Source organism: Aotus nancymaae, unplaced genomic scaffold (assembly GCF_030222135.1).
Source record: "Aotus nancymaae isolate 86718 unplaced genomic scaffold, 86718_ANA_hifiasm-v0.15.2.pri h1tg000076l, whole genome shotgun sequence".
NCBI classification, from domain to species: domain Eukaryota; kingdom Metazoa; phylum Chordata; class Mammalia; order Primates; family Aotidae; genus Aotus; species Aotus nancymaae.
The window spans coordinates 7,725,175-7,739,370 of NW_026988491.1; the positions used below are offsets into that span (position 1 = coordinate 7,725,175).

At 46.0% G+C, this 14,196-nt stretch overlaps 2 protein-coding genes across 3 annotated transcripts in view; one reads left to right on the forward strand and one right to left on the reverse strand.

Moving 5' to 3' along the window:
• The window catches only part of SYN3 (synapsin III), a 497,817-nt gene that overhangs the window by 291,208 nt on the left and 192,413 nt on the right, over nucleotides 1-14,196 (reverse strand). The gene's annotated exons all lie outside the window — the stretch shown is intronic.
• The window catches only part of TIMP3 (TIMP metallopeptidase inhibitor 3), a 55,808-nt gene that overhangs the window by 27,651 nt on the left and 13,961 nt on the right, over nucleotides 1-14,196 (forward strand). The window lies entirely within an intron of this gene.

Genomic DNA, 14,196 nt, shown 5'->3' on the forward strand with positions numbered 1-14,196 from the left:
AGTCCAACGTGTTCATTTTGTACAATAAAAAACAAGGGCTCCAAGAGGAAACAATTTGTCAAACTCATATAGAAAATGAATGGAAGAAGTAGAAAGAGAATATAGCTTCCAACTCCTGGCCCAGGGCTTTTCTTGCTATTCAATACTTTCTACGTAATAAGCCTTCTTTCTTTTGTTTTTCCAAAAAAAATTATTGTACTTGGCCACCCAGATGAGTACAGTTATTTAGTACAGTAGGTTTATTTACCAAATTACATCAAAGTTGGGAGCCAGAGTCTGGTTTGAAAACCCTCAGTTCTATTTTATTTTACCGTGATAACACTTAACGTGAGATATATCTGCACCCCCCACCCCTTTTTTCACTCTGTCGCTCAGCTGGAGTGCAGTGGCGTGATCTTGGCTCACTGCAGCCTCAACTTTCTAGGCTCAAGTGATCCTTTTGCCTCAGCCTCCTAAGTAGCTGGGACTACAGGTACATACTACCACACCTAGCTAATTTTGTGTGTGTGTGTGTTTTGTGGAGTCAGGGTTTCACCATGCTGCCCAGGCTGATCTCAAACTCTTGAGCTCGAGGGATTCACCTGCCTTGGCCTCCCAAAGGGCTGTGATTACAGGCCTGAGCCACTGTGCCCAGCAAGATCTACCATCTTAACACATGTTTTAACACTAGAAGTACTTAATGTATGATGGTAAAGTCTTAAGCTGTCCTACCAGCAGTAAAAATATTCCAAGTAGGGAAGGTGAACTTTCAACTTTGTATACTGACCAGTGGCTCCCGAGAAATTTGCATTTGTCCCCTGACAAAGCAATCAGAGAGTCACTGACCCCAGCAAGGCTGAGATGGTCAAAGGACATGGGACCATGTCTTAAGCAGGGAGAGACCATCCAAATCTATGAAAATATTTATCCTGGAGATGATTTTGGAAACATGACCACTCTTTTCAAATATCTTGTTTTCTTGGAAGCCCAAGATGTCAACTAGGTGGGAGAAAGCCACAGGGAGGCAGTCCAAAGGGGAATTTTTTACAGTCAAAAAACTGGCTTGACATAGAACAGGCTGACCTAGGTCAGAGATGGTCACACACTGGGCAGCTTATCCTTGGGATGGGACTGTAGAATAAATTCAGAGATTACACTGAGTAACCCTGCAGGTCCCACCCAACCTAGAGTCTGTGGCCTGTGAAATGTGCCCATGCCACTGTGCTGTAGTTAAAACAGGCCTGGAAGGCATGGAGAACCCAGAGATGAAAAGGAGGGGCTCCCAATTCAGGCTAACCAGATTGGCATGCTATTTTGAGTACAGATGGGGTTTCACTGTTGGCCAGGCCCGTCTTAAACTCCTGACCTCAGGTGATCAGCCTGCCTTGCCCTCCCAAAGTGGTGGAATTACAGGTGTGAGCCACTGCACCTGGCGGAGCCTCCCATGGTCAGGCAGAGCTAGAAGTGTCACATGCAGTCACTGGTCACTTAGGCAAAACCCTACCAGCCTTCAGATGTGCAGTGGAGGTGGCAGGGGGAGGTGGCTGGTGCTATGTATGCTTTGCAGATACTTTGTGGTATGGTAATTGCACTAGAGGACTCCAGTGTCCAGAAGCAGGCATGTGCAGTTTATCATTACAGCTCTTCTTCAAAGAGAAAGCTGGCCCAATGCTGTGTGGGGAGAGGTGCATTCCAGGTGGCCCATAAGCCCAGAAAATGATTCCCGTCTGGGCACCATCCTGGCATCTGGAGAGGGGTCTGTATGAAACCCAGAAACTGCTGGATCTACAAACAGACCTAGTTTGTGGAACAGACCTAAGGAGTCCTCCATTCAAGCTTATGTCTGTCACCCAGGGAACTGGACATTCGCTTCAGTCAGAATGAACTAGTGGCCTCCTCTTCTCTCCAGCCAGGGTCTTTGCAGTCCTCAGCCACACGACCTCTGACATGCCAGGCTTGGTTTGTTTCCTGTGCCCTTGTTTGTGCTGTTTCCATTGCCTGGACCATCCTCCTCCTTTTCTTTCCATGATCAAAACCCTACACATTCTTCTGGGTCAGCTCATGCAGTGGAACTGGCATTGGAATGCTACAGCTAGTTGCATATAGTGGGTGAGAGAGTGCACAGCAGAGAAAAACAGGGTGATAGACTCCTTTTAGGAAGCAATCAAAAAAGCCAAGATGGAAAAGATGTCTTATTTCACCCAGCAACTATTTACTGAGCACCTACTATGTTCCAGATACTGTGAGATGCTGCAGTTAGATACAATGGTGAGCAAAGCAAGATGTAATCCTGGCAGAATTTAGTGAGTGTGTGGGGGCAGGGAGGAAAGAGGATCAGACGTTACTCAAATGAATCTACAAACATATACTTACATACACAGTAGGGCCCCTGAAAATAGAAAACAGTGGTTCTGTTCTAGTCTGATGTTTGCAGGAGGTGGTTGGGGATGGCTTTACGTGAGGAAGTGTCCTTTGATTTTAAATGTGAAGTATGAGTGGCAGTTGATAGGTAATGGGGAGCAGAAGAGGGTCTCATGCAGATAGAATGGCATGTGCAAAACCCCAAGGCTTTGCAACTGAGAAACTTAGACCAGGGCTGCTGATCAGATGTCCAAAAATGTATACTTGTTCACCCCTTGCCATTCTCTTTGGTCCTAAGGCCTGAGCTCCCTGTCTTCAAACCATGGGGCTTCTGAACTTCTCTCTTCCTGCCCTTTGTCTGCAAGCTAAGGTATCCTCAACCTGGCATTGAGAGTCCTGGGGTCCACCCAGCCTGTAAGTGGAGATTCAAATCCAGACTTCACCACTGGATGAGATTCTTTGACATTACAAGAGTTATGGGGAGTTAACTCCACCTCAAAGTTCTCACCAACTGTGACTTAAACAAGCCCTTCTCTCATAATTTGGCCTTGGGAATTTTCCCTGTCTCTGCATTTCCAATGCATTTGACTGGTGGGGTGTTTCAGATTTGTTAAGTTTTGTAGTAGAAAGAGAATGAGCTTTGCTGCTGGGCATATTTGGATTCCCAGCTGTGTGACCTCTGACAAGTTTCTTAACGACCCTGAGACTTGTTTTCTTTCTATACTCAGTGGAAAGTTACACATTTTGGGAGTTGGTTTTAAGAACAAGATATACTATTTGTAAAGTGTGTCTGTCTTGTTTGCTTTTCTGTTTCTGCCACCTGACACAGTGTGTGGCACATAGTAAGTGCTCAATGAATACTGAATGAATAAGAGGTTTAGCACTATGATTGCACAGACAAGATGTTCAGAGGGTAGATGGTCTTTTTCTTCTTTATTAATAACTCCATCTCCCTGTCACACTGCAAGGCCAGGGCAAGTTGTGCAGAAATAACAGAGGTTTGGCTTTATCATTCTGCCATTACCCACTTTGACCAAAGAGGACAGCAGTTAGCATTTTTTACTTATTTATTTTATTTAAAACAAAGATTTCCTTAAAATGACTTGGATCTTATCTCTAATCATTCCTCCATACCCTCAGCATTATGGTTTCCTGATAATAGTCTTAGGGCTTGAAGACCTATGTATGGGCTCGTTTTTCTGATACCTGTTTCTATCTGAGTGCCCACTATGTGAGTAATATGGTTGCAAGCTGGTGGGGAGGTACTGCATGAGCCTGGGTAGGGAACACCTGCTAAAGCAGGTGGGCCTTCCACACTATGTCCCTGGGCATCTACAACCTTTCAGGATGAAGCTTGTGGAACTTAAAGGTGAGGAAAGCCTACACTATTTTTAAAGCCACAGGAAGGATAAGTTATAGATGTACCAGGGTCTCCTTGGCATCTGTGCTGTATAAACTCCAGAGACAGAGCAGCCATTGACTCTTGTTCAACCACAAGAAAGTCTCCTGCCCATTCCTAGTGCATTCTGGGAACAGATTTACTGTCTGCAAAGGCACATCTGCAGGTCTAGTGTGCAAAGGAGGGTGGTCCTTTGGCTAACCGTGGACCTGCTCCTAGACCTATCCCAGAGTCCCTCAGCACTCCTAGCAAACAAAATCCCAATTAGGAGAAAAACAAAATACTATAGATGGCTCCTGAGATGTTGCCAGCTGTTTGGGCTTCACAAATGCCCCGACCTGAAAGCTAGAAGTTCTGAGAACCATTTGAGGGCATAGTATTTTTCTGGGCACTGCTTCAAAGGGGCTGTGGTTGAAGACATGCTGCTATTCTGGTGGTCACTTGTGTGGGATAAAGTTTCCCATGGGCTCCTGTGGAGAGGCTAGAGCACTCTCAGGGGATGGGGGTGGTCTCCGCCCCCCTCACCGAGTGCATGTGTATGGCAGTGAGCAAGTCGGCACCTCTGACTCCTGAGTGGACTTAATCTTTTGAGAGGTTAGTGTGCCTAACCTTAGACTTGGTGTTTCCTCAGAGCACAGCACAGATGCCCAGCCAAAATACCCAAGGCAAAACCACTCCAAGAGGTGAAAAGGCTTGGGAGGAGAGAAGGTATAGAGGGAGACAGAGATTCATTAAATATTCACTTTGAAGATTAGAAATGGGATGTGCACTGGAATGAGACCATTTGTGGGTCTGAGGCAAAGACCCAGACTTGTTTCTAAGGGTTTCTTGGGGCTTTGGGGGCTTCCTATCAATGGACTGTTTGGGCATCCATTTGGATACATGCAATCCTAAAGTCTATGGGCAGTGACAGAGTGATAAGTCTTTATCACTAGCCTCAGGGAGTAGAAGCCCACCCAAGAAATGGCACTGTCCCATGTTGGAGCAAAACCCAACCTACCAAGCTGGGAATTACTACCTGTTCTTTGTTGGACTCTGTTTTCTGTCTCTCCAGCGGGCCAGACTCTTCAGCCTCCAGGCCTCTCCTTCTGCTTCAACCATGACCAGAAGGACCTTTCCTTTCTCTTTCTCTTAACTGTCTCTAGTGATTTCTTTGATCCCAGCTCAGACAGGATGTCTCCCTCCAGCACCTCCAGGCTGGCCGGGTGTATCTATTGCATGCTCCTGTGTCTGTGGCTCCCTGGACTATAACTGCCTGTCTTCTTGTCTCACAAGAATAAAATAAGGTTCCTAAAGGTAGGAACTTTGTCCGTCTGCTTATTACTGAATCCCCAAGACATGGCACAGGATCTGAGATGCATAGTGCCTCAAATACTTCTGAATAAATAGTAGATGAGTGAATCAATGAATTTCAAGTATACTTGAGAAGAAGAAGAAAAAGAAAAAGGAGTAGGAGGAGGAGGAGGAGGGGGAGAATAGGAAGAAGGAAGAAGAGGGGGAGGAGGAGGAGGAGAAGGGGAAGGAGGAGGGCAAAACAAAACAAAACAAAACAAACAACAAACACTAAGGCAGAGAGGGACACAGGACCTGGAGATGGGGCCTGAAGAAACAGCCTGCCAGGCTCTTCATATTTCCTGAGAGCTTCCATGAGGAAGAGGGGCAGCTGGAGGCGAGGAGGCCTGCAGAGGAGTCAGCAGGTCTGGCAAGGAGTGCCTTGGGTGGAGACTCCCTGGGGCTAATTTTGGTGTCACCACTGACTTCCTTTAGGGTGCTGAGTCTTGGGTTCCTCATGTTTTGGTAGCATTTGGGTGCTGTCCTTCCATAGACACATCAACAAGTTCTCCTCCAGATCATATTTTTACCTGCCTCTTCCTTTTCTGAGTAACCCTATGGAACAAGGACTCCTTAACCAGCACTCCAAGAAGCCAAACACAAAACCATCCCCTGTCTTCACTATTGTATTACCTCTGGTTCCCTCCCACAGCCTCATTCATTCATTCAACATTTTGGGGAACCCTGGCCACATTCTAGGCTCTATGCCAGGTGCTGGAGTCTCACATGTAGTCTCTGCCATCTGGTAATTAGTGATGCTAGTGAGTGTCCAAGGAACTGATCATTAAAGAAGAACACATGCTGGAAGAAAGAGAGGGAAGTCAAGCAGAAGAGAGGTGGACTAGCTTGGCCTGGGTGGGCAGAAGGCTTCCTGTAGGAGGTGGCATTTCAGCTGGGTGGGTCTTGCAGGAAGCCAAAGGTGCAGGCAGATGCACAGGGAGGAAGTGATTCTCACCCAGGCAAGGGGCACCATAGGACAGGTTTGTATAGTGATATGGGCTGGAAGCTTTAGAGTAACCGGACTTGAGGTGTGGTCCCAGCTCTGGAGAGCCATATATATGTCCCCTGAGCTATGCAGGATAATCCCGTAGATGCTGCAAACCCAAGGAAGGTGTAGGTGAGGATGTAAATGAGGGCTGTGGATCCCATTTGTTCCTGGGACAATGTGGGGGACTTATGGGAGAAGGACTGTGTTTCTCATTGTCTATCCTTTGGGGCTTTGACATTTCTCACCTGACAGCCCTTTGCAGAGTAAAAGCCTCAGTGATTCTAATCATGCTTGGTGAACACTTTTGGGGCAGGTGCCTCATTGGACCCTTAGAAACCCAGGTCACAGAAACACCATCACCTTTCTGAGATTCGAAGTCCTCCCTCTCCAGGTAAGTTGGCCCTGAATCCAGGAATCAGCCAGCCCTGAGACTTTTGCCCTGTTCCAGGCCAAGGGATCTGTACCTTTCTCCCAAATTGCTGGTGGCCCCAGGAAGAAATCAAGTGTGGCTGACTTTAAGCAGTTAAACATCAAATGCAATCATCCCAAGTCTAGGCATATACCTAGAAGGAGTGACTCTTAAATTTGGTCATTTCATTGTGTAAAACTGAGGTTGTGGCTTAACACATGAAAGCCAGCATGGGATGCCGATTTTGTGTCATGTTCTTTTGGGCAATCTCAAAGTTCCAGGCAGCCTGACCTTCCTGAGCCTGTGTTCCCTTCCCTCCCCTCCCTGGCCCCTTCATTTCATCTACAACAGATGTCAGCAGGGGCCCTGAGTGTTTCCCAGACCACTCAAGCAGAAATCCATCCTGCTCACAAGGTGAGGAGAGCCAGGAGCTCACAAAGGCTCCTCCTCCCCTTCCCCAGGGGGTTCAAGACAGGGCATCCCCAGGACAGACCTGCCCTGGGGACCCCGGAACACAAGGCAGGCACTGAGAAGCAGGAGTGCCTGGGCAGAGAGGTTTTCATATCCTCCAGGTTTAATAGCTTTCCCTGAGATGGAAACTTGGGTTGAAATGATTTGCAGCTTTCCAGATTTTCTGAGTGTGTGTGTCTTTGGGTTTATTTTTAGCCACAGGCATTCATTTCTTGCCAAAAAAACTTGCTTAAATAAAACCAAGATTAATATTTTTACTTAACGGAAAGAGTTAGTCAGGACGGGCTTTGAACTGGGACTCCTTATCTTGATGGGGAGTGCATATTAATGGTCTGGCCTTGGCTTTGACATCAACAAAAAGGGCCTTTGAAATGGACAAGAGAGAAGGGCCCTGGGGGACCAGGGTAGGATGCAGGAAGAGCTTATTTGTGGGACTTTTCTGGAGAGCGGAGAGTTCCTCTTCACTCAGGCTGCTCACTGCTCCCCACCCCCAGCCCCCAGCCCCCAGGCCCCGTGGTCTTGCGGTGGGAACGGGGAGTCATCATCTTCCTGGAAAGGCAGGATATCTGCTCTGGCTTTGCTCAGAGCCCAGCTGTGATTCCGCCTCATTTCCAGATGCTCTCTTTACCTCCCCCTACCCAGATCAGGTCTAGACTTCTGCCTTAAACTGAGTCAGACAGAGCAAACTGAGTCTCTTCTGCAGGATGGGCTGAGGCTCAGATCTGATGCCATCTCTGGGATGCTTTCCTGACACCCCTCCCCTGAGACAGACTTCATGTCCTCCTGGCTCTGTCCTGGCTTTCCATCCTGGCTTATATTGCTGAGCCTGCCTTACTTGAGTGTTATTGCTGGTCTCTCTTATCTCTGGCTCTTGAGTTCCTAGGAGGCTTATTTATCTCCATATCCCTATATATTTCTAGCACAATACTCAAACACCTTCCTGGTTGCTGAACAGTTGTTATCTGACTCTATGAACTGAGAATTGCTATTATCTCCTTTTGATTGAATAAGAATCTACTAGTAATCATCATCAGCAATACAACAGTGTATCATCTGTCTAGCTTCAGGGTTACAAAGTACCTTTGTATGTATACATTGTCTCATTTAATTAATCAGTCTAATTAACTTCAGACTCCCAGTGTTGGGAGAAACCTTAGGGAGAGTGTGGTTTTGTGGTTTCTAAGTTAGTTGTTTTTCTTCCATGAAAGCCTTGCTGGGGAACACAAAAGTCTAACAGATGATATGATATATTGTTATATTGCTGATGGCAATTACTTTTAGATTTTTATTACTAATCAGAGGATATGTGTGTGTGTGTGTGTGTGTGTGTGTGTGTGTGTGTGCGCGCATATGTATAAGTGATTGGGAAGGGTGGTAGATGGGTGATGAAAGGAATCTGGAGCTCGCTGGGAGCTTATCAAAGGTCCTTCCTTTTAGGTATCAGTCTTCTCTGATCCTCTGCAGTGAAAGTGGGGTGGTGCAGTAAAATTATGAACTATTTTGCAACAAGTGTGAATCCCATGTAAAGGTTTTTAGATGATCTGCTGTCCTGGGGGACCTCCCTTTTTTTTCCCCACTAGGATGCAAAACTCCTTGCAGGCTACCTGATCTACATTTTCACAGTTGGAAAATAGGGACATTAATAGCCACAACAGTAGCCACTTTACCAGGTTACCATGAGGACAGAGTGGAAGAACCATGCACACACTGCTTGGCACCTAGGAGGCATAGGGTAAATAGTAGCGGTTGTTATCTGTATGTTCTAGTTCCTTTCCCTCTCCTCTAGATTCACTGATGTGATGCTAAGAAAAGCAAGCAGTTCATAGTTCTTGAATGGGTGAGCAGCTGGAAGAGTGAGAGAGCCTGGCTCTGCCCTCCTGGGCAGGCTACAATGTGGAGTGTCCAAGGTGGGCAGGAAAAAGACTGGCTTGGTGGGCTCCAGGCCAGCCTCCCTGTGGGGCCCTGACTTAATTGCCTTTGCCAGGAGCACTCTGGCCTCAGCAAGGCCCCTCCTTTTGTCATCCTGTGGGAGATGATAAAATAAACATGAAGGGGCTATGAGACAAGCTGGGTGACAGAGATCCCTCTTTCCTCCTTTTTGGTGTGCTTTCATGGGGTAGGCATCATTTTAACACTTCTAAATCCCTCTTTTCCTCCAAATTGAGGCCCAAAAATCAAGCCCATGGTCCAGGCTTTTCTTTCTACCTAGAACCTGCCTGCTGGGGTCCTGTGAGAAGAGCAGCCCCTTCCCTGGGATTGACACTAACAGGGACTTCTGCTTTTGGAGAAATGCAGTCTACCTGCTAACCAGATGTGCCTTACTTATCCTTGCTCTCCTTCTAGAAACCATGCCTTAAACCAGCAAAATCATTCTACAGGGCCTAAGGGAGAGACAGGAATGGGTGTGTGTGTGTGTGCGTGTGTGTGTGTGTGTGTGGTGTGGTGTGGTACAAATCAACTCCTAATTCATGGAGAGGATTTGTACTGCTCTTACCTTGATGCTACCATGGGCGGAACTCAGAGTCCTAAGTTAGTACACATTAATTAGTTAAGGAGTCCTTGATCCTCAGACCAGCCAAATGGGTAGCATTGTTGCTTGTTGCTTGGCTTTCTAGCCTGCCGGCAGGAAGTCTCACCATCAGTTCGAGGGGAAAACGGATCTGGGTTTGGTTGATGATGGTTGGATGGGGGATGGAAGCAGAGAGAGAAAGGGAGGGCAGCTCAAGGGTGTCTTCCCCCACTCTGAATATACTGATGAACAGCACGTGTGCAGTTTCTGGAGACATACTAGTAAGCTGTGCTGGAAACTCAATCCCAATTACCGTTGGAAAATTGTTCTTTGTTCAAAACTTGTGCCACTGTGGTCCACATTGCTAGAGCTGGAGGTGGGGAGAGGCAGCATGAAGTTATATTTATGGAAGATGTGTGCCTTGTTTGCCTTGCTTTTGTAAGCTCTTACTAGCACTCTCCTCCAAACAAATATTCAAAGGGAACAAGGACAGTTCAATAGAGATATACCTTTATGCCTGGATTCTCAGGTGCGTGATATATTAAAGAGGACCCCATGTATATTTATAGATCAATTTGCCAATTATTTAAGCACACACATCCTAGTTTCTTCTTAGATACTTTTACATTAAAATACTGCTTATTCTTTAATCAATCTCTTCCTTGTTTCTTTCTTCTTCTTCTACTTTTTTTTTTTTTTTTTTTTTAACCAGTGAGACAGAGTCTTGTTCTGTCATCCAGGCTGGAGTGCAATGGCACGATCATGGCTCACTGTAGCCTTAAACTCCTGGGCTCAAGCAATCCTCCCACCTCAGCTTCCTGAGTAGCTGAGATTATAGATACATGGCACCATGCCTAGGGAATTTTAACAAAATTTTTTAAATTTTTTATTGTTTGCAGAGACAAGGTGCCACTGTGTTGCCCAGGCTGGTCTAGAACTCCTGAGCTCAAGTGATTCCCCCTGCCTTGGTCTCCCAAAGTGGTGAGATTATAGGCCTGTGCCACCACACCTAGCCTCTTCCTTGTTTGTTTTGACTGCCATACCCCTAGAAGCCCAGATTCTCTTTATAAGAGCAAAAGAGATTCTAGAGAGACAAGAGAGATTCAGAGGCTGAGATTCAGGCTGCGCTCCACCTCTCCCTTCTCTAACTGGTGCTTCTGTACCTTGGAGATTAGTCCTGTAGCCATAAACTTTTAAACTTCATCTCCCCACTAGACTAACCATTAGTGGAAGCAGGAAATAGGACTTCTATTTCTTGTTGTCACCCTCACCAGCACCCAACCCAATGTTCCAGACACCAACCTAGTTCATGCCTATGTTGGTTTGGCTGTTAGGGGGCAGTGGGTAGACAATGTCGGGCCATACTCCAGCATGATTGGGAATACAGACAACCTGTGTCCAGCCTCTCCCATCTGTAAAGCTGGCTTCTAACCATCACAACAAGGTGGAAGGAATGGCTGGACATGCTGCCAGCTACCAGTTTGAAAAGTGTCTTCTGTTGTTGGAAAACCACAACATCCCCCATCCCCACTTCCCTTGTTCCCTGTGGCCCCTAGGCCAGCGAATGCCTCTGGAGAACCCTGATTGCCAAACAGGAAAGTACAAAATAGCACACATTTGAATTACAGAGGAGAAACTGAAGCAATACAGACATATTAATACACAAACCAAATAGGTGGCTCTGGGGTTGGCCAGCAATTCTACTTTGGAAGGATTCTGAGAATCTATTTGGAGGGCAGAATGTCATTTAATTTTAGTTCAGTTTGGTGAAGTTTTGTTTTTGTAAGAAAAACACTGATGTGGCCTCTTCACTGGGCCATCTCTGCCTCAGATGTTTGGAACCATGACTGTGATCTTGTTTGGCTGGTCCTGGTAGGCCATTCCTGTGTTACACATGGGTGATGAGATGGGATGGGAACCTGTGATGGAGTAGGCACTTCTGGCCCCAAAACACCTCCTACCCTTGTTCTGACTACTTCATCTGTGCTTCTCCACCTCTCTCTGAAGTTCTGCAAAGCTAGAATATTTGTATGAGGTTGACTTTCTCCTCATCCTAGGGAGAACTCCCAGGCCTTAGCTTACAGAGCAAACACATGGGGTTTGGGATGGACTACACACTGTTCTCAGTGCTTATATTAATATTACTCTCACAGCAAATTTATGAGGCATTGTTGCCATCATTCCCATTTTATAGATTAGGAAACCAAGGCATAGAGAGGTTAGCAACTTCCCGAAGGTCAGCCAGCACCAGGGCTGGGATTTGAACCTTGGCCATCAGGCTCAAGAGACTAGGCTCTTCAATGCAATACTATGTTGCTGTCCCAACAGTAATAAGCACATAACTTGTAAGCCACATGAGAGGCACTGGGCTAAGAAAGCCAGAGAGATTTAGGAGGAAAGAACCCCAAAGAGATCATACAGTAATGGTGGAACCCAAACACCAATGCAGGTTTCTGATTATCTGAAAAGGTTCCAAACTCAGGCCATTTGGGGTAAGGAAACGAGTTGGCTGGTTGTAGGTGCAGAAGCTTCCAGCAGTACCCAGCTTTATGGGGCAGGTCTGCTCATATGACATCTTATGTCTAAATCAAGTCAAGCCATTTTTTAACCAGGATGTTGCTATTTAAAGGAAATCCCTTTTGCCTTGCCCCTCCTGCCTCCCTGCCAAGACTTCACTCCCTTGTTTACCTTCTGTGTTAACGAAGCAGGGAAGATGGTTCCAAATCACTTCAGGAAGAATCAGTGATAAAGGCCTGACAGACATGCCTCTGCCCAGAGGTGAAGCTGTTATAACCTGTCTGTGAGAGTTAATATAGAGGAAAGAGTCCCCAGGGCCTCTGGGAGGCTGGCATGTCGCCGAGAATACTACTGCAATGTTAGAAACAGAGGTGGATGCAGGATCTTGAGAGACATTGGCCTGGGATCTTGCCAACCTCTCGTTTTTACAGCAGACTTGGAAACAGCCACTTGCCTCCTCCTAATTTGAGCTGCCTCAGCTAAATTGCTAACTTTGCCAATGACTATGTGTTTTGCCATCCCTGGCAGGGAAGGTCTGAAGGGGCCATTGATTCATCTGAACCCTGACTTCATGTCTGACTGGAAGGGTAGGATCCAAGCTCATTTGGAAAGAAACAAGACAGAATCCAGTAGGGATGTGGAATCCGTTCTTAGTAAAGAGTTTTTTTAAAAAACAGATTAGAGTCAAAGAATTGGGAAACATAGTAGAATATACACAACGAGGAAGGATAATGGAGCTACCAGAATGTGTGTGTGTGTGTGTGTGTGTGTGTCTGTGTGTGTGAAGGGTATTTAACTTAACAAGCATGTATTATCTACTCCTTTTTGGGCTAAGTGCAACTTGAGATAAGAAAGAACGATAGGATCTCAGGGCTGAAGGATTTCAATTTGTAATTCCAAGTATGACTGCACAGGCAAGCCCCATTCCAATTCCTGTTGAGGTCCTAGCATGGAAGCATTCAGCACCCCTACCGCACCCCCTGATAGAAGCACTCTCTACCCTGATGGCAGCCCCCCTGCCTTTTGTTGTTGGTTCTTATTATTAGATGAATTTTTTTCTTTGGTGGGATCCATAATGTTGCTCTCTGCAATTTCCAGTTTTTATTTTCAAGATCTGTCCATTTGCTCCTCCATGTGCTGATTTTACAAATACTTGAAGACAGCTCTTGGGTGCTTCTTTTTCACACAAAGTAGAAAGAGAAGCACAGCCTCATAGAATCTAAAAGTCAAGTCCTCTCTCCTTTGTGTTCCCAGTGCATGTGTTAAGTGTCTCTCTTTCAGCCCTCGACCTACTGGGTGTAATTATTTTTGTACTCATAGTCAACTAATATCTACCAGGTAACTCCCTTCTGCCAGACATTGTAGTGGGAAATTTCATAAGATATTGTGTTCAATCCTCATTCCAATTCCCTGATGTAAGGAGAGTTACACCCTCTTTATAGATGAGAAAATTGAGGCTCCAAAAGAGGAAGTGGCTTTACTTCTCGGTTTCCTTATCTAGATAATGTGGATGCTAATACTGCCCTTATAAGGTAGTTAAGAGCAGTAAATAAGTACATGGCACATAGTAGGTATGCAATACATGGGAGCTGTTTTCATTGGAACAGTCCTTCCATGGTCAGCCCATTTCATTTTTGGTGATGATAGTGATGATGATTATATTAATAACATTTGTTTAGTGCAAGCTATGTCCAAGACAGTGTCAAGAGTTTCACATTCGTCATCTTGACTAATCCCTTTAATTCAGGAGACTAGTATCATTATGATTCCTATTTTATAGAAGAGGAGACCAGAAGCAAAGATCAGAAAAGTTCAATCTGGCTCCTAAGCCCTCACTCCCAATTGCTCCTTCTTCTACCACATTCCCATAAAGCTTAGACTTTACTGCATCCCTTGCTATCTAAGCACTGGATACCAATGGCTCAGCCAGAATGCTAACTGGGGACACTGTGGGAAGCTGGGGTGCACCACAACCCTGTGGACATGTCAAGATGTGGCAAGTTAATGCATGCAAAGGAAGAGCCCCAAATGAGGTGGTTAGAAAGGGGTCCTAGTGGAAAGAGAACAGTTCGGGGAGACCATGGCATTGTCAGGTAGGCAATGGTTGGGGGACAATGGCTCTAACAGGAGAAGTAGATTTTGGATTATGGTAAAGCCACAAAGTCAGGAAAACCCCCCAGTGTCAGGGGGTGACTATAGCCTAGGAAGTTCTAGAGCTGGCAGTTGTGAAC